This window comes from Canis lupus, chromosome 23 (genome assembly GCF_011100685.1).
Source record: "Canis lupus familiaris isolate Mischka breed German Shepherd chromosome 23, alternate assembly UU_Cfam_GSD_1.0, whole genome shotgun sequence".
Classification (NCBI taxonomy): Eukaryota; Metazoa; Chordata; class Mammalia; order Carnivora; family Canidae; genus Canis; species Canis lupus.
Window position 1 is genome coordinate 21,806,819 of NC_049244.1, and position 20,084 is coordinate 21,826,902.

At 35.0% G+C, this 20,084-nt stretch overlaps 1 protein-coding gene and 1 non-coding gene across 2 annotated transcripts in view; both read left to right on the plus strand.

Annotated features, from left to right (window-relative positions):
• ZNF385D (zinc finger protein 385D) overlaps nt 1–20,084 on the plus strand; it is an 889,598-nt gene that overhangs the window by 229,191 nt on the left and 640,323 nt on the right. The window lies entirely within an intron of this gene.
• LOC119865490 lies at nt 19,175–19,283 on the plus strand. The gene has a single exon (XR_005377317.1). It is a non-coding gene; the product is annotated as a U6 spliceosomal RNA (small nuclear RNA).

Below are 20,084 nucleotides of genomic sequence, written 5' to 3' on the forward strand. Positions count from 1 at the left end.
CTACCTTTACATTTACAAACCTCTTTTGGGAGGAGTAATAAATGATATCATACAAGGAAACCAAGACAAAAGTCATGCCTAGCTTAGAAACTCAAATCAGAGCCAATCCCAAACAAAATTTAGAATGGTCAAAGGTTTTCAAATCCTAATACTAGGAATGATTTCCCTCAAATTGGTATTTTAAAATAATTTTATCAGTGCATTTATTATAGGGTAGTATTGTGATAAAATTTTTATGTGCATTTTCTTGTTTAATTTTTCATTACAACCACAGAGATGTTGCTATCATATTTTTCTTATAAATGTGGAAATTGAGGGTAACATTGATTAAATAGTGTGATGAAGGTCACACAACTATTATTTTTTTTTTTTTTTTTTTTTTTGAAGGTCACACAACTATTAAATGGTCAAACTAGCAATCGAACTCAGGTCTTATTCATTTATATACCTGCACTTCTGAAGTCTGCTGCCTCCTCAGAATGAATATTCTGCAGAAACTTGCCTTTCTTTATTCAAAGAGAGAAATCATTTTAGGAAAGATAAAAAAAAATCCTATCATATTTCCAACAATGCATTGATCAATGTGGTGCTTAACAAAATTTATTGCTACATTTTTCTATTCATATTTTTTTCCAAGGCTCTTTCTAGTAAGAGTCATTAAAAACAACCAGGAATTAATAAGAACACTTGGTTTAGATCATATTAGTTTGGCCTGGAATGATACTTCCGAGGAAAGCCTCACCTTTTTGTACAGGTGGATGTTACTACAGGCAATCAACTTCACAACTGACTTAGTTCCTCACATTAATATGGAGATATTATTTCTTATACATATTCCTCCATTCCCCACTCTCAAAGTGTACTTTTTCAGACTTTTTCAGAATTAGAAAGAAGCCCCATTCCAAGCCTTATATACCTATTACTTGTGATTCCTTTACTACACAGAAACCAAGCTAAAAATGGAATTTCTAATAATAAAGGATCCAAAAAAAATTCTTAATTGAGAATATTATCATTTTTATTTGGAGAAATAGAAATTGTTTTATTTTTCTTCTGGAATGTACACACTTGCAGAATGGACTGCTGTGAACTGCTTCCATCTTAGAAAATCTTCTCTTCAATCTAGATTTCAAATGGGGAATAATTTAATATAGTAGTGCCAAAAAGGAATATGACAATAGAGATGTTTACCTGAATTCACTCAACCTTGTGCTTAATTGATTTATTTTTAAGGATGCAAATTAAATAGTAGACATGGAACTAATTATTATTCATTTGAGATTGTCTAAATGGAGAAAAACATACTATCATTTCTGACTTTACTGAACGTAGAGCATCATTATAATTATATGCCTAAAGTCATATCCTAACAAATACTACAGAAGACAAGAGTAAACAAGAGTAGACAATCATCTAAAATTTGGTTTCTGCATTTTTAAGCAAAATATTGCATTTCTCATGTCATCTCACTTAATAGAGAAAGTGGTCATCTGAAGATCATAGTGAAAAAATGCATTAGGTGTACTAATTAATAGGTCACTGTTCCCCCAGGTAAGACTTTTACATTTCTGATAGTGCTGCACTCTTTGGAGAAGTTGTTATATGGAACATGTGCTGCACACTTGGGTGCATGCTATCCTGAGTCTCCAAAGTCCCTCCTGCTAGTTAGAAATGCTGCCTGCTGGGTTCTTCCCTAAGCATGCCCTCAGCCAAAGGGAGCTACCTCTCCTCTCTTGATCTTGTTCCTTTCTTGAGGGCAGCCTGCAGAAGCCCCAGCTCCTTGCCTCAAAAGTCGGTATACAGCTCTAAAAAGCTATTCCAGCTTCAGGTTTGCTGATGGTACTGTGGCAGTACTATCATATCCTTGCCTCACCCCTTACCCAGTCCTGCTTTCCTCATGCCTCAGAGGTATAGAACCCTCATTCACCACTCGCCCACAAAATCATCGGAGTCTACTTCCTGGAAATCTACCTAAGATACCACCGGTGCTTGTTGTATCTTAAAGTGATATGTGTAATATGCTTCATTGTGCAAAAGCAACAAAATTTAATACTTTCCCCCATCTATATTGTCTATTTGTTGCCTGAATATAAGTTTTGTCATAAAAAATACAAAGAGAACAAAAAGTGAGCTAGTGTTTATTAGTCTGGGTGTCTTATATATATATCATCTATGAAACCCCAGTCAACAGCTTTGCAAAGCACATATTATTCTATTTTATAAACAAGGTAGCCAAGAATCAAAGGGACTAAGACATTTGCCAAATAACTCAATGCATAAAGTTTCCTATGTCTCCATTATCAGCAACATACAAATCCCCCTGGTAAACTTAAACTCTAGTGTCACAAAATTATGTCATGTATTTGGATGTATTCTTATGTTGTTGAGTTATGTTATTTTTTAAACAATATACATTATTACAAAATATCTAATGTTTCCATAAATTCTCTTTACCAACTGCTGAAAATATTTTGTGGAGAATAGTCATATAAATAAATAAAATAAAATAAATAAGTCATTTTATAATCTATCACTATACATTCACTGTTACTCCAGAAATACATTTCTTTTTGTTGCACATTTTATAAGGTGAGAAGATACAGAAATAGCAAAAGGGTATTCTGTAGTAAAAAAAAAAAAAGCTTAAATGTGTAGCTTTATCATATTCCAGAAATTCCATGCCTCACCCTCTCATGAAAACTATAAACTAAAGAAATTTCAGTACAAACTGCATGGCTTACTAATTTTTCTCTTTGGATAACATCTTTCATTTTGTTTTTAATTAGAAGTTAAGTTCTGCAGAGAACCATTATTTTTATGATGATATAAAATAATATTATCTCATTTGGGCTGTTCATAAATGTTCAAAACTAAAATAAAAAATCACAAGGGTTCTGCAAATGTAATTTCTCTAAATTGTCACGGTTCTACCAGGTATGAAAATAAATATGAGTAAGTAAAACTGAATGTACAGTATTACATGTATGATAATATAATAGTGTTTGCATAGTACCACCTTTTTATTAATGCATGCTTTAAAATTACTCTAAAGAAATTAATAATGGAATTGAGATTATGGATAAATGTTCAGATTTTGCTCACATTTGGCATTTTATGTTCTAATTATGTGATATATTCTACAGTGAAAAAAATAAGGTTTTTATTGTGTATGTAGGATTTTTTTTAATTTTTATTTATTTATGATAGTCACAGAGAGAGAGAGAGAGAGGCAGAGACACAGGCAGAGGGAGAAGCAGGCTCCATGCACCGGGAGCCCGACGTGGGATTCGATCCCGGGTCTCCAGGATCGCGCCCTGGGCCAAAGGCAGGCGCTAAACCGCTGCGCCACCCAGGGATCCCTGTATGTAGGATTTTTTATAAGATTTTCAGGGAGTATAAAGTTGAGTATTAAAATGAAGCATACTGGGATGCCTGGGTAGCTCAGCAGTTGAGCGATTGAGCGTCTGCCTTCAGCTCAGGGCGTGATCCTGGAATTCCAGGATCGAGTCCCCACATCAGGCTCCCTGAGAGAAGCCTGCTTCTCCCTCTGCCTGTCTATGTCTCTGCCTTCTCTCTGTGTCTCTCATGAGTAAATAAATAAAAATCTTTTTAAAAAAATTAATAAAATGAAGCATACTAAGAATATATAAGTATACTAAAAGTATACTTTTATCTAAAAACTGAAATTTGAAGATTAGCATAAAGATGCTCCTTTGATTGATTCTTAAGAGCATTTTGGAATACATGTAACAAGGGTAAAACTTTCTATGACCAACAAATTTAATTCAGTTCATGTGCTCACCATGGTTAAGCTGTTGTTAAAAGCTCGTTAAAGGATTGAGTAACAACTTGACCTATTGTGACAACTTTATTTTATTCAGAAAACCTTTGTCATATTTGAGTTATTTTATTAAGCCTGGTTTTCTATTTTTATTGGGTTGAAACTGCTATCAAATAATTCAGTTTTATCTAATAGTATTCTAGAGTCTTTCGGTGCTCATTGTTTTGTAGCACATAAATCTAGAATATTGCCGCCCTTATCTATCCTCTTAGCATTAAATTTTCTTTTATTTAACAGAAGAGCTAAATAAAATTTTACTTTCGAGCTCTCACTGATCTATTCTCTTTCCTCTCTATTGATTGTCCCAGACAAGGTTTAAAGTATCAGTAGATTTTCAATTTATAAGAGGTGCCTTCTCTTGCAACATTGATAGTTAATAAAAATTCAAAATAGCTTCATAAATTTTTCTGTTATTTCAGGTCTTGATTTTATAATAAATTCCTCCTTTATATAAAAATTCATTTCATCTTTTGATTTCCAAGGACTATTTGTACACAGACTAGTAAGAACTTACGGACATTTAAGGATTAGTAGTGATGCCTTTTGGGATTATTTTATTAAATAATGATAACTTTCTTAATAATATTTTATCCATATGAGTATAAGACAAAATGTGATATGGCAATAAGGAATATTGCTTTTCTGAAGCTTCTCTCTTCTTGACCATATCCTTTAGAAGGTTCAGTCTAGGGGAAACAATGAAAAAATGCTGATATTAAATTGTCCAACATTATGTAATAAGACATTTTGTTCTTGAGTGATCTAAGTTTCCTTTTTATTACTGAAAGATAAAAACATGGGAGAAAATGACAAATGTTAGTTTTATCATGTTCAGATTTTCAGATGGTTTTTGGCTTTGGTTATCAACTTTTTTTTTCTCCATAAAAGGAAAACACATTGATCATTTCAAACAGATGGAATTCTAGCTGCTAGCTACTCGCTTCACCTGGACTCCACATTAATTTCATTGAACAAGCAGTATTTTTATCAACCTAGAGATTTTTTTTATCCAGTCTGTATCTCTAAGAAAAATCCTCTTTACTGGAATAATAGTGATGTTTTATAATCTGAGGCTGATAATCCAGCATGACCCCCATCTGGATACCACGTCAGTGGGCAACTGTGCCCTAAAAGAAATATAGTCTAGCTCTTCAAGACTGTTGTTATTCATGCAAACTTAGGTGAGATATTTTTCACCTAAAAGAAACATTAAGAAAAAAAAGAATGAATTAAGTACATGCCATTTAGTTTGAGAAAAGAATTTTTTTTTAAGATTTTATTAATTTATTTGAGAGAGATAGCATGAGTAGGAAGGAGGGGCAGAGGGAGTGGAGGAAGCTGAGTCCCTGCTGATCAGGGAGCTGGATGTGAGACTCCATCCCAGGACCCTGGAATCATGACCTGAGCCAGAGGCAGATGTTTAAATGACTGAGCCACCCAAGCACCCTGAGAATAGAATTTAAAGAGTTTTCTATTTGTAATTTTCTGTATGTATATTTGTGTGTTTCTTTGGGGATATTTGAAGAATTGGGAGCTTCTACCAGTGGTAGCATAAACTGGGGGTGCAGAAAAATTCATTTGTTCATCTGAACTCCAAATCTGTCTAGCACAGGTTGAACTTTCTCTTGTTTCCTTTGCCCTTTCAGTCACTAACTCCTTCCACAGCAATATCTTCCAGTTCTAGTATTTGTATTCTCTAGTCTTAGGAAAATAACCACTTTCACTTTTCTATGTTTGAAAGTACATATTTTTTAATTTTCCTATTTTATTTATATTTCCCCTAAAAATAATTTGCTCATGGTAACAGAGCTAGTAGGTAATGGAAATGTGATGCTTTTATATAAATTCCCCTTTCCTAAACAGGTTAGTTTACATGTGGAGGCCAACCATATTTAAATTGGCTTTGGGAAGTTTCTACAGCTTCACCTCAGGCATGGCATGCTTCATCATTTTGTATTTATCAGAAACACAAAACAGTAGTATGAGCATGTGTGTATGTGTATGTGTGTATTTTTAAGTTGGCACTTTAATTCATTAAATAGACTTCCAAAATATTAATTTTAAGTATTCAAATAAGAGGCAAGAAACTAATTTTCAAAAATAGCAACCTAGATACATCTATTTCCTCTTTTTGTTTTCAAAATTGCAATGATGTGACACAAGAAATTTAAGAACAAAAGTAAATAAATCCATAGCAGCATGGCACAGTGGAGAAGAATAAAATAGGAATTTCCGGAATATATAACAAAAATGTGATGAAAATGAGGTAAAACCCTGAAGCTAAATACAAATACAGAAACCCACAGGGGTAGGGAAAAAGTGCTCTAAAATTTTGATTTCCATCCAAACTTCAGAATACCTTTAAGATTAATCTGAAATAGCATTAAAAGTGGGGCTCACTCTTAGATGAACATTGTGATGACTTTAGTTATGTAGGTTTACAGTTAGAGATGGGATATAACTGACATGCCCAACGTAATTGTAGATAAGTGAAGAGCAAATGAGTTTGGAGACTAGGAGCCAGACAGATCAGAAAGTGAATGTTGTCTTGGGGTCAGGGATAAGAGGGTAGAAGGGACAGACTTCTGAAATTTTAATTTGTTAACTTTGTAAAGTGTGCTGTAATTCTCTCTTGCTTCTCACCTGTGGAATCTTCAGTAAAGAATTCTGTTTCTTGACATTTTGTATGCATTTAGTTTCTTCTTGGGGAACTAAAATGGGTGTTAAGACTAAACAGATTGAGGCTGACACGAGGCATACAGGTAGAAAGACAAGGGCATATTATATATGCACGTCCATTTCCAACTACTTGTATCAGGTACAGTGTTGAAATCAGAAATGTGGGCAAGACATATTTACTACTAACTTAAGATTTGCCAATCTTTAGAGGAGAGAAATGAATATAAATTTCAATTCAAGGTTTTACTTCAGAGAGAATATATGATGAAAAACATGATTTTCTGTTAAGATTTTATTTCGGTGGCTAAATAAAAGTATAGAAGTATAGAGAATTGTATGAACTAATCAATGACTTACGGGTACAATAAGTGTGGTTTCAAAAAGAGAGGAATAAAAACAATCAAACTAAGAATATTTAACTTCATTAACATATATTAAACAAATGTGTGTATGCAATAGTAATTCTGATAAATAATTCATATTTCCCAATTCCAAAGAAGAATATAATCTTTTAACAAAGAAAATTGGTGCAATATATATAAATAGCAGGAGGAATAAAATAGTGAATACAGCTTGAATGAAGAATTAGCAAGGTTCTAGGTTAGAACTCTGTTGTATGCTGTGTGACTGTTAAATTAGTGTGGTTAAATGTTAAGACTGAACAGAGGAAAAGCTGACTGGAGGGGTAACAAAGACCTAGGTACTTATTCAGTTTGTGCTACTAAATGGAATTTTATCTCACTGATAAAAGAACTATAACTGAGGGAGTTATAAAATAGCCAAAAGAAATAAAGCAGTATTAAAATTTAATTCTTGTCCTGTAGGAGGAAGTGAAAGGGTACCCTAAGAAGATAATGAGGGTGTTAGAAATATAAATAATGAATAACATTTGTTGTGAATTTACTTTGTGCTAGGTATGTAATTATACATATATTAAATCATATTTTTGTGAGTTACTATAGTTTATTTGTGTCCATTATGTAGATCAGTAAGCTGTGACAGAGAAGGTGATTTGCCCAAGGCCTCTTAGCTCGAGAGAGGTGAATTCAGACTCTGAATCCTGGCAAGCTGGCTCCAGAGCCTATGCTTATATTCATGATGTTGAATCACCTCTTAAGCCTGGAGAACAACTAGGATTGCTTCAGGATTCAGATGTCAAAGGAGGAAAGAGTTTCAGAAAAAGAATATGGTTAACCAGTGGGTTCTAAAGGTTTTTTTTCAGAGATATTGAGAAAGGTAACCTTATATTGGAGATCTGAAAATTATAAAATGGCAGATATCTTTGAGGAATTATTTCAATTAAGTGGGAAAAGCTAAGCTGGTGTTTGAAAGGTAAAGACAGTGTTTTTCTGTTGGTCTTTAGAACATGTGATTCAGAATCACCCTGAGTGTTTTCTTTAAAAATTCAAATTCCCTGGGTATACATTCCAAGCTCCTTTAATTGGGATTCTCCAGGAACATTTAGTTAGAAGAAATAGAAAATCAGTAAGAGGGGAAGGAAGAGGAAGGAAGAGCAATGAGATGGTCATGGCTTAATTTGCATACTTCAACAGCAAAAGCTCTGCTATAGAGACATTTTAGTGACCATCTGTTTTTATTTTAACATGTGTTGGGAAAAGATGAATTGCAAACCCAAGAGACTAATCAAAGTGTTTTCTTGTTATATTTTCAGCAATGTTTCAGGGCCTCTTATAGATCTACAAGTCATGAAACCAAATGGCTATTTCCCATTAAATCTAGCTCTGGTGGTTGTGAGTGGGTCCTGATCATTGTAGGTAATTTGAGGAACAGATAATCCATCTGTGCAGGGGCAGGAGGGTTATGTACACCACAGTTTGCATCTGGTCTTGCTCTTTTGTTTGGCATTCTCACGATGAAATTTTACAACTTAATCATGAAAAAAAGTCCAAGTGTATATACTTTATCCCAAACTACTTCTTTCAACAATATTTTGTATGTTTTTCCTTTTTCTTGTTATATTTTCACTTGTTGAGAATGTTGTCTTCATATGGTGGTAATTTTTTCTCCTAGAAATACATTTACATTTTTACCTGAAAAATACCTATTGTATAATTATCAGTATTTGTTGATGAAAAGTACTCTGTTTTGTCTTTTTTTTACCTTTTACCTTAATCAGCCACATATGTGCTAAAGTCCCTATCTCAGGATATTCTTGTGCATGAGAGATTTGCTGAGATAAGAGGTCTTAGATTTTTTTCTCATTCTCTCATGTCTAAAATTCAAGGCTTACTTTATAAATTGATTTTTACTCTGGGCTAGGTGAATGCTCTTTTTGAATACTGTTGCCTTTCCTTATGTCTAATTCATCTGTTGTTAAATGTAAAAGAAACTCAAATTTAAAAATGTCAATAACAAACCATAGTATTTTTATTTTATTTCAACAAACATGGAGGAACCTCTGCTACCATCATTTTTTCCCAAGACAATTAGAGGGCTAGAATTATACTTAGTTTCTAATCTGAAAATTTTTAAATTTTTTAAATGCTGAAAAATCACAATTTTATGAATAGTAGTAGTGGTGTTTTCATTATTTAAATCTTTTAGTCAAGAGGTCAAATTTTGAGATAATAAATTAGAATAATGTCAGAACAACTTAACACATCTTATACAGGTACTCAATAAATATTAATTTGTTATAGTCTTATCAGACACATTTTACTTACTCAAACTATTCAAGGACCTTGTTTGCTAACATGACTAACAAAAGTGTTACAGTGTTTGAAATTCCTGCTATCAGGGTTTTTTTTTCCTACTTCCATAAAATATTTTCCCTTCTTAAATAGAATTTCGTTAAGAAATTTCTTTAGTCCCAGAAGCATTTTTTTTTTAAAGATTTTATTTATTTATTCATGAGAGACACAGAGCGAGAGAGAGAAGCAGAGACACAGACAGAGGGAGAAGCAGGCTCCATGCAGGGAGCCCGATGTGGGACTCAATCCTGGGACTCGATCCTGAGCCTCCAGGATCACACCCTGGGCCGAAGGCAAGCGCTAAACCGCTGAGCCACCCAGGGATCTCCATAGTCCCAGAAGCATTTTAATAATGCTTTATAGAGAGAGATAATCTTTATATAGAATAGTATTCTCACTATTGTAAACATCAGAGTCTATTTTAATTATATTGTATTTCTGAGGTGGAAATTAAAAAAAAATCAAAGTGGAGATCCCTACATTCAATATATCTGACCCTTAAATGATTTCTTTACCAAACTATCAATAATATTGTCATTATCATCACATAATAAGGTTGATTGAGTTATTTCATGATGCTTACAAATATCTTGTCTTCGATATGCTATTTAATGATTGCCTTTATTAGCTTAATATGAAAGCCCACCACAAATATCATATGCTATAACATAATTTCTCTGAGGTTCATAAAATTGTATAAACCAAACAACATACTCAACAAACAAATAAACAACATATTTCTTTTAACATCCTTGGAAGAGAAATGCTTTTTGCTTCCTTTGGAAATAGGGCCTTAGTAATCAAACAGTTGAAGGATTTTAAAATTTAAGGCAGAATAAAGTGACCTAAAATATTTCTGTTACTTATTATTATGAACAATACCAGATATTTGTTTGTTGTATGTGATTCAGGGAGGTATTAAAATTAAAAAGGGGAATAGGTATACGGGGAAACTGGAAATGAGGTAAGAAGTCTCACAGAGGGAAAATATATTAGAGGTATTTATAGAAACATCAAGGCTTAAAGAAACTTGGCTCATATTTCATTTAGAACTTATTCCAGAATAGTTCTACTTTGGTGAGTTTGTACCAAGTAAAAAGATGAGAAAAAAGAGGGCTTGAGTTGCACAGTAGAGCTTTTCTTAGTTCTCTTCTGATAGGAAGAGAGACTCAAATATTTCCCTATATGTCCACATGGTGAAATCATACATAGCTGAGTTGCTATGGGGTCTGGCATGGTGAGAGGCAAGGAATGCCCACATCCTAGACTGAGTTTTGGTTTGATGTTGTAGCAGAGCCTCAGAGTAGTTTGTAGCATTAACATGAATCTTTTTTTTTTTTAATTTTTATTTATTTATGATAGTCACACAGAGAGAGAGGCAGAGACATAGGCAGAGGGAGAAGCAGGCTCCATGCACCAGGAGCCCAATGTGGGATTCGATCCCGGGTCTCCAGGATCACGCCCTGGGCCAAAGGCAGGTGCTAAACCGCTGCGCCACCCAGGGATCCCTAACATGAATCTATATAAGGTTGGATTAGCCAGGAAGATATTCTTGTTCCTCTTCCAGATATAAATGAAATGAGTTTTGGCCCAAGACTTCAGCAGCGTATATGGTAGAGTACCCTGAGATGGGTACCCAACCAACTCATCCCAGTCAATATCAACCAGCATATTCTCAAGAGACCATAATCATGAGGCCAGAGATGACCTCTACTCTGAATTTGTTCTCAGAAGACTTGCTCCAACAAAAAAACCTTCTTGGACAGGAACAGAGAAAACAGATTAAGCTGAAAGACAATATTAAAACTGAAAGTGACTGGATAATACAAACAGGAACATTTGAATCAACACACAGCGAGAGCTACTGTGATTATCACATTTAGATATTAATTTGTAACTCTGCTACATCTCCCATATGGTATTTTTCTACCTCTAGTTGTACATTTTTGCTCTCTGCAGTTCTCAGATTGATTTCTTGGGTGTTAAAAATGATTTGATGTTTATGTAGCTATGATCAGAGGATGAGGCAAGCCTAGAGTACCCCTGCTCCTCTGGCATTTTAACTTTGCCTCCCGAGATCAGTATCGTTGACCCTTGAACAACATGATTTTGAACTGTGCAGGTCTACTTATATGTGGATTTTTTACATTACAGTACTATAAATGTATTGTCTCTTCCTTATGATTTTCTTAATAATATTTCCCTTTCTCTAGCATATTTTATTGTAAGAGCATTGTTATAAGAAATATATAAAGCATGTGTTAATCAAATGCTTATGTTATCAGTAAGGCTTCCAGCCAACAGTAGCCTATTAGTTGTTAAATTTTGGGAAAGTCAAAAGTTATACATAGATTTTTGACTGCACAATGGGTTCATGCCCCTAACCCTTATGTTGTTCAAGGGCCAACTTTATTTGTGTCTGGCTTATTTCACTTAACATAGTGTCCTCTAGGTTCATCCATGTTATCTCAAATAGCAGGATTCCCTTGTTTTTTAAGGCTGAAAAAAAATCCATTCTATATTTATAACCACGCATATAATATATATATATAATATATATAATACGTATATTATATATACATATTATATATATCCGAACACATACACAGACACCACATTTTCTTTATTCATTCTTCTGTCTGTAGACACAGGTAGTTTCCGTATCTTGGCTATCATGAATAATGCTGCAATGAACACAGGAGTGTAAATATCTCTTTGAGATACTAATTTCATTTCCTTTGGTTATATACTCAGAAGTAGGATTCTTAGATTGTATGGTAGATGGATCCAAAGAGAACCACATGGAGACACACTATAGTCTAATTGTCAGAAGTTAAAGAGAGAATTTTGAAAGCAGCAAGAGAAAAGTCACTTGTATACAAGGAAGGCCCATAAGATTATTAGCGGATATTTCAGCAGAATCCTTGAAGGCCAGAAGGGTGTGGGATGTATACCCTGCTAACCAAGCTGCTATATCTGGAAAACTTATTTTTCAAAAGGGAAGGGAAGATAAAGATAAATAGAAACTAAGGGAGTTCATCACCCCTAGACCTGCCTTACAAGAAATGATAAGGAGAATTTACCGTAACAGTGGTGGATAATCATTTTTAAATTTAGTATAAAAGTTAAACGACAAAAGTGTTAAAAATAACTATAACTGAATTACCTTAGTTATGTCTAATATTAATAGATGTAAATCGAGAATCCCTCTTTCCCTTCAGTGCTCCTCAAATGATTGATTTTTAGTCTCCTGTGAGATAAGCTTTCCCAAGAGGCTCACTGTTCAGTCACATCATCTCCTGAGGGACTAACCCCACACATGCTTTATACGGTCTGCGTTTTTACATGAGTACAGCTGAGATTAAGTTAAAACCTCTAGTAGTTGTATTTACTTAAATTTTGTTCTGGATTCACCTTTTCAAATGTAAAAACATTTCAAAAACTAGTATGTGGATTCACAGCAGGCTTGTTAAGTCATGTTTTAACCACTGTCTCTATCCTTCTGTAGTTGAATGTGTTAGCAGACTAATTGTGTTAGTGGCCTGAAGGAAGAAATTAAAAATATTTATCTCTTACTTAATACTCAGTGCAATGGGTATGCCTTGTGTAAATAATTCCTGTTCAGAACATAGGGGAGAAGAAAAGTAAGCATGAATTTTCACTACTAATTATTTATCTGAAACAACCTTTTTACTCATTTTTATGTTTCTAGGGATGCTATTCCAAGTATCTAACACATGATTTCTTTCTTTTTTTTAAATTTTTATTTATTTATGATAGTCACACAGAGAGAAAGAGAGAGAGAGAAAGAGGCAGAGACACAGGCAGAGGAAGAAGCAGGCTCCATGCACCGGGAGCCCGACGTGGGATTCGATCCCGAGTCTCCAGGATCGCGCCCTGGGCCAAAGGCAGGCGCCAAACTGCTGCGCCACCCAGGGATCCCTAACACATGATTTCTTTAGGTAAAATCTGATGTGAACACAACTCTTTCCAACTGAGAAATGTTTATATAAATAAAACAATAAAACTATGGGTATATAGAATACCCACACATATAACAATTACTGCATAGTTTTGAGATGTACATAAGGCCCTGTTTGAACATGTATAAAAATGGAAATATAGGGGCAGCCCACGTGGCCTAGTGGTTTAGTGCTGCTTTCGGCCTAGGTTGTGATCCTGGAGACCCGGGATCAAGTCCCACATCGGGCTCCCTGCGTGGAGCCTGCTTCTTCCTCTGCCTGTGTCTCTGCCTCTCTCTCTCTCTCTCTCTCTCTCTCTCTCTCTGTGTGTGTGTGTGTGTCTTTCATGAATAAATAAATAAAATCTTTTTTAAAAAATGGAAATATGGTTATTCTGAATAGAGGATCTCCCTGAACTAAAACTTATCTTTCAGTTGCTACTTTCTTTTTAGTTCCTCCTAATTTTTTGTGGCATTATTTTATTTTATTTACCTTGCATGTTTAATTCTTGACAGAAGCAAATGAAGTAATGTAAATGGAAGTATTTCAACAATCTCTTTTTCTTACAAAGATGTGAATTTAAACTAGTTATTTCTTTGAAGCGCCTCTGAGTTATTTGAACATAAAGGCCCCGAGAATCTAATAGGAACTTAATTCCATATTAAAATCTGAAGTAAGAGTCAAGGGAATAAACTCTGAGATTTGGTGAAATTTCTGGACTGTTTCTTACACACAAAAATTACCCATCACTCTGCACTAATTAGCACTGATAACATCAAAGCCAAAACATTGGAGACTTAAGGACAGTCAGAAGGAGGAGGGAAGGGAAAAAGTAATTGTCTTTTGGTAGCTTAAGAAAAGAGGCATGTTGGCCATGTCTATGTCTTCCTCTGTGAGATTTCTCATCATGTCTTTTGCCCATTTCATGATTGGATTGTTTGTTTCTTTGCTGTTGAGTTTAATAAGTTCTTTATAGATCTTGGAAACCAGCCCTTTATCTGATGCGTCATTTGCAAATATCTTCTCGCATTCTGTAGGTTGTCTTTTAGTTTTGTTGACTGTGTCTTTTGCTGTGCAAAAGCTTCTTATCTTGATGAAGTCCAAATAGTTCATTTTTGCTTTTGTTTCTTTTGCCTTCGTGGATGTATCTTGCAAGAAGTTACTGTGGCCGAGTTCAAAAAGGGTGTTGCCTGTGTTCTTCTCTAGGATTTTGATGGAATCTTGTCTCACATTTAGATCTTTCATCCATTTTGAGTTTATGTTTGTGTATGGTGAAAGAGAGTGGTCTAGTTTCATTCTTCTGCATGTGGATGTCCAATTTTCCCAGCACCATTTATTGAAGAGACTGTCTTTTATGCAGTGGATAGTCTTTCCTCCTTTGTCAAATATTAGTTGACCATAAAGTTGAGGGTCTACTTCTGGATTCTCTATTCTGTTCCATTGATCTATGTGTCTGTTTTTGTGCCAGTACCACACTGTCTTGATGACCACAGCTTTGTAGTACAACCTGAAATCTGGCATTGTGATGCCCCCAGATATGGTTTTCTTTTTTAAAATTCCCCTGGCTATTCGGGGTCTTTTCTGATTCCACACAAATCTTAAAATAATTTGTTCTAAAATAAATAAATAAATAAATAATTTGTTCTAACTCTCTGAAGAAAGTCCATGGTATTTTGATAGGGATTGCATTAAACGTGTATATTGCCCTGGGTAACATTGACATTTTCACAATATTAATTCTGCCAATCCATGAGCATGGAATATTTTTCCATCTCTTTGTGTCTTCCTCCATTTCTTTCAGAAATGTTTTATAGTTTTGAGGGTATAGATCCTTTACCTCTTTGGTGAGGTTTATTCCTAGGTATCTTATGCTTTTGGGTGCAATTGTAAATGGGATTGACTCCTTAATTTCTCTTTCTTCAGTCTCATTGTTAGTGTATAGAAATGCCACTGATTTCTGGGCATTGATTTTGAATCCTGCCACGCTACCGAATTGCTGTATGAGTTCTAGCAATCTTGGGGTGGAGACTTTTGGGTTTTCTATGTAGAGTATCATGTCATCGGTGAAGAGGGAGAGTTTGACTTCTTCTTTGCCAATTTGAATGCCTTTAATGTCTTTTTGTTGTCTGATTGCTGAGGCTAGGACTTCCAGTACTATGTTGAATAGCAGTGGTGAGAGTGGACATCCCTGTCTTGTTCCTGATCTTAGGGGAAAGGCTCCCAGTGCTTCCCCATTGAGAATGATATTTGCTGTGGGCTTTTCGTAGATGGCTTTTAAGATGTTGAGGAATGTTCCCTCTATCCCTACACTCTGAAGAGTTTTGATCAGAAATGGATGCTGTATTTTGTCAAATGCTTTCTCTGCATCTAATGAGAGGATCATATGGTTCTTGGTTTTTCTCTTGCTGATATGATGAATCACATTGATTGTTTTACGGGTGTTGAACCATGGCCAACATGCATATGAGAAAATGCTCTGCATCACTTGCCATCAGGGAAATACAAATCAAAACCACAATGAGATACCACCTCACACCAGTGAGAATGGGGAAAATTAACAAGGCAGGAAACAACAAATGTTGGAGAGGATGCGGAGAAAAGGGAACCCTCTTACACTGTTGGTGGGAATGTGAACTGGTGCAGCCACTCTGGAAAACTGTGTGGAGGTTCCTCAAACAGTTAAAAATAGACCTGCCCTACGACCCAGCAATTGCACTGTTGGGGATTTACCCCAAAAATACAGATGCAATGAAACGCCGGGACACCTGCACCCCGATGTTTCTAGCAGCAATGGCCACAATAGCCAAACTGTGGAAGGAGCCTCGGTGTCCATCGAAAGATGAGTGGATAAAGAAGATGTGGTTTATGTATACAATGGAATATTACTCAGCTATTAGAAATGACAAATACCCACCATTTGCTTCAATGTGGATGGAACTGGAGGGTATTATGCTGAGTGAAGTAAGTCAGTCAGAGAAGGACAAACATTATATGTTCTCATTCATTTGGGGAATATAAATAATAGTGAAAGGGAATAGAAGGGAAGGGAGAAGAAATGTGTGGGAAATACCAGAAAGGGAGACAGAACGTAAAGACTGCTAACTCTGGGAAACGAACTAGGGGTGGTAGAAGCGGAGGAGGGTGGGGGGTGGGAGTGATTGGGTGATGGGCACTGGGGGTTATTCTGTATGTTGGTAAATTGAACCCCAATAAAAAAAAAGAAAGAAAAAAAAAGAAAAAGAAAAAAAAGAGAAGAGGCAGAATGAGCAGTGACAACTGTGAGAAGAAAGGGGGCCCAGAGAGAACCCCTCAGACTAGGTAAATTTTTTGACAAATAGCCTGCATCTGAGATGTGGACTCAGGTAGTTGAATGGACAGATCCTAATATTTGGGGTTTCTGCATTAGTGGTCCCAATCAGCATCAGCTGAGTACTTGGTGAAACCCAGATCTTGGAAGCATATTCAAATTTATTGAATCAGAAACTCTGGTGTGTAGGCTGAGCAAACTGTTTCTTAAAGGAGCCCTTCAGGTGCTTCTGAATGCAGGCTCAAGTGTGAGAATCACTTCCCTGTGTCATAAATACATCTCGTAAGCAATAGTTTTAGGATAAAATAAAGTAATTTATGTAATTTATTTAGTGCAAGCATGCAATAAAATAAGCATTAGCTATAATTATGGTTAGTCCTTGTTATATCTGTAATCAGCTGACAGAAAAGTCAGGATTGGAAAAGTATATAGGCAAAGACATTTAGGAGTTAGTGTCCTTATAAACATAATTCAGAAACCTCCGCCTATTGTGACCTGCTTACAAATCAACTGTGGATTGTAAATGCAGATTCTGATTCAGACAGGTCCAGGGCAGGGCCTGAGATTCAATATTTCTAACCAGCTCCCAGGTAGTGCTATTGCTACTAGTCCTGGTACCACACTTTGAGTAGTAACGATCTGTTATATGACACCTTTTACTTCTACTTCACAATTCTTTGAAACCCCCAAAGCAATATGAAGCAGAAGTTTGTGTATTCCTAAGAAAGCCAAAGAATAGAAGGTGAGTAGCAAGTTGGGACTCTTTGGGTTTCATGTGATCTATTCCCTTGAATTGTATCTTTTGCTTATCTTTCTTTAGGAAACAATTTAATAGTTCTTAGAAAAGAGAGTTTGGAAAGTAACCATAAATTCCTAAAGTTTTATGGTCATTGATTACATAATTTCAAATTGAGATAAATGGTACTGCTAGACTAAATAAAGGTCAGACAGATGTGTCAGATAAGCCATGTATAACTACCACCATGTAGATCTTACAAAGCCATCTGGAAGGGCCCATCCTTCAGCTTCACTTAGTAAACCGTACACATTTTATTTTCAAAAACAGCTCCTCTTTTTAGTTTGTTTTTGAAGCTAAGCATAGTTTTAATTGTTGACTCATATCACCAAGGATAATTTTTTAAAAAATATGTTTAATTGTGGTCATCCCTTTTCTTCTGCAGTTTTGAAGGTTTTCCAAGAAATAATAGAAGATATGTCTACACTTTAATAAAGAAAGCTGAGTGGTGTTGAGTAAATGGTTCTGTTCTTTAACCAAAACAGTTCAGTGTTTAAAAGTGTAGTATGACCAGAAATAGCACCTCTTATTTACGTAGAATCCACTTAATGAAAGACTTTTCACTGTTTCTGGATTCTGCTCTTATAGGTCTGGTAAATTTTTACTTAATTGGATTTGATAGCTCCATCGTGCATGACTGAAGACAAATTTATAAAGCACAATTTCTAATTCAGTTGAGTTTCCTTGAATTATATGGTTTTATATTAAGGTTGTTATACAAATCTTATACAATTGGAATTCTATTCATGAAGCCCTTAGTCTAAAGTGGTATTGAATAATAAGAATAAGCTATATTCAAGCTATTTTTTATAATAAATAGTCATAAAACAATTATCACAGAAATGCAATATTTACTCAATGTCAGCCTCAGAAACTTGGTTTTTAAATTCTTGTCTCTCCGGTCAACCTTCTTCTTTGTTGAAGCCACCATTGCCAATAGCCCCAGGCTTCCATATTCTCAATTCTAAGTCCAATAAAAGAGAGTCCCTTTTGCCTGGGCGGCTCAGTGGTTGTTAAGTGTCTGCCTTTGGTTCAGGGCATGATCCTGGAGTTCTAGGGATTGAGTCCTGCATCGGGCTCCCTGCTTGGATCCTGCTTCTCCCTCTGCCTATGTCTCTGCCTCTCTATTTCTCTTTGGCTCTCATGAATAATTTTTTTTTTTTTAAAGAGAGTCCCTTTTTCCTAGGTATTATAGGAAAAAGCCTCATTTATTACTGAATTCTATGGCAGATGCAGGGCTAGGGATATGGTGAGTGGGATCTAAAGTCAACCCTGACTCACTGTGGAGGAAATATTCCCTGAAAGGAGGTACCTGAAAAACTGCAATTTTAAAGCTCTTATGAGTAATTACAGAAATTTAAAGGGTAATAAGCACTAGCTAAGCTCTTGCATGGATCAAAAGAATAAAATCTTTTTTGCCAAAAACTTTTGTGAGAAAAATCTCGTAATCTCTACAAACTCAAAAAGGGTACTTTGGCCTGTAAGAGAATTTTTAAAAATTTTAATTCCAATATAGTTAAGCATCCAGTGTCATATTAGTTTCAGATGTACAATATAATGATTCAAGATTCTATACATTACTCACTGCTCATTAAGTGAGTGATGTATAGAATCTTTTTCACCTATTTCACCCATTAATCTCTTTGATCTATTTCACCCATCCCCCACACAATTCCCCTCTGGTAACCACCAGTTTGTTCTCTTTCTTTATTGTGTTTCTTACATCTCACATATGAATGAAATCATATGTATTTGTCTTTCTGTGACTGACTCATTTAGCATTATACTTCTACCTCTATCCATGTTGTTGCAAATGGCAAGATTTCATTCCTGGCCTATAATAGATTTTAAACATGCCTCTTAAAACATCAAATAACAGTGTTTGCTTTGGCAGCACATGTACTAAAATTGGAATGATACAGATAAGATTAGCACGGCCCCTGCATAGAGGGATTACACCCAAATCCATGAAGTGTTCCATATATATATATATATATATATATTTTTTTTTTTTTAAGAAAACAACAACTAAAAACTCTATCCAGTTATAATGTCAGTTTTATATACTTTGTAGACAGGATTTGGGCTGATTGTTTGAATTTTAAAATAATTTGAACTTTTGCTAAGAAAATTAATTTTTTGAATATGGAAACAGTATATTGCCTGTGGTCCTTTTGTAAGTATAGATTTTAATATTTAGTACTTAAGAGGATACTTCTTTTTTTATCATAATGGAGAGCCCTACTAATAGGTAGGCTTAGTTTTCAATTTCACATTATTACCCCCACAAGGAATAATATGAATATTGGGATCTGTCATGTTCTGACCTCTTCAAAAATTCCATCCAAGACTCTTATCCAAGTACTTGACTATTAAGGGTGCCTTGGTGACTCAATCAGTTAAGTGACCAATTCTTGATTTTGGCTCTAGTCATGATCTCAGAGTCATACGATCAAGCTACACGTTGGGCTCCATGTTCAGTGTAATCTGCTTAACATATACTTTTTCTCTCTTCTTCTGCCCCTCCCCCTGCTCATACTCCCTCTCTCTAAATAAGTAAATAAATAAAACCTTAAAAAAATAGTACTCAACTAACTAGTTTGCTATAGTGTAAATAATAGCTAATATTACACAGACATGATCTATCCTATGTTAATTTTTTTGTTTAGTGGGCCAAGTTATATAGTAGACCTATGTTATCTCAGCATACTTGTTCCTGTTCTCATTAATTACAGTGCTATTATTATTCAGAATTTTAATGGCAAATGTCAAAAAAAAATCTGACTTA